Source organism: Varanus komodoensis, unplaced genomic scaffold (genome assembly GCF_004798865.1).
Source record: "Varanus komodoensis strain SLA01 unplaced genomic scaffold, ASM479886v1 scaffold22, whole genome shotgun sequence".
Lineage (NCBI taxonomy): Eukaryota > Metazoa > Chordata > Lepidosauria > Squamata > Varanidae > Varanus > Varanus komodoensis.
This window is the reverse complement of record NW_025335606.1, coordinates 15,446,907-15,448,238: the sequence shown is the minus strand read 5'-3', so window position 1 is coordinate 15,448,238 and position 1,332 is coordinate 15,446,907.

The following is a 1,332-nucleotide window of genomic DNA, read 5'->3' as shown; positions in this document are numbered from 1 at the left end:
AAGACAGGCGCAATGACGGGTGTGCTTGTGCAGGAAAGAAGGGCACAATCTTGACCATCTCCCCCCCACCCCTGCACAATCACAACAATCTCCCCACTCGGGGGGGTGGAGAGATGGCTGCGATGGCGGTCACCACCCAATGCAGAGTTCACAACCTACGACAATTTTTAAATGAAATTTTTGGTTGCAACCCGATCTGGTTGTGAACCGAGGCGTTCGTGAGCCGAGGTACCACTGTATTAAATGAAAAAGACCTCGTTCATGCCAGTTGATGAAGCTGCAGACAAGTATAAAAGACAAGCTGTTTGTGAATTTCAAGGATGAGATTGAAATCTGAACAACTTGGGAATTCTCCATGTGGGGTCTATCTCTCAACATTATTTTAGATCATATTGCAATAATAATACAAGCTCTTAGGAATGTAGAAAGCTGTAACCAGCAGTTGATGGTTTCCTGAAGATTATTAAAAGAGCTAATGGAAAATATGAAGAACTAACGGAGAGTACACACTACAAGCCAACTACATACTGAACTAAAATGACAACTCACAAGTGTTCAGCAAAGATGGCTTCTCATCATAATAACTGAATGGCTAAAAGGATAAATAACTGCCAGGTCTTAGTTGAACAAGGCAATTGATTTCTCACCAGACATATGCAATAAAAGTAGTACTGGCCATGCCACCAAAATACTCAAGAACACTGCCATAATTGTGAACAGAAAGGCATTGTGACATGAAAACAAAATCCTGACAATTTTCAATTTTATCTGAATTTGGCTTCAAGTTGAGTTCACATCCAGTCCTTTGCAATAGCTAAGATTCAGACGAACCATCAAGATTATCAGTTGCAGACTTAAGAAGACATCAACCTGGACACTGTAATAGGAGTGGGTGGATTAGAATGGAATCTTTGAGGCATCCCCAGAACAAAAATATTTCACCCATCAACAACTTGTAGCACATTTCCCTTCGGGATCTTTGTTAGAAATTGAGTAAACTAAGAATTGCTTCTGTGAAAATCCCACCGTCTTATCTGAATACTATGTACAGTGGTACCTCGGCTCATGGACATCTTGGCTCACGAACAAAAATTACTGAAAATGTTTTACTTGGGTCACGAACACCACTTTGGGTGGCAACAAAGATCACAGCCATCTCCCCCCCGCCCCCCGGTGGGGAGATGGCCATGATTGCAGTTCCATTCGTGCAGAGAAAGCATCCATGATCAGAGGCACACTGCTGCAGGAAAGACAGGAGCAGCAAAGCAGAGCCACGGGGGAGATTGCCGAGAATCCACTTGTCATTCGTGCAGCCATGCGCCTCTGATCACG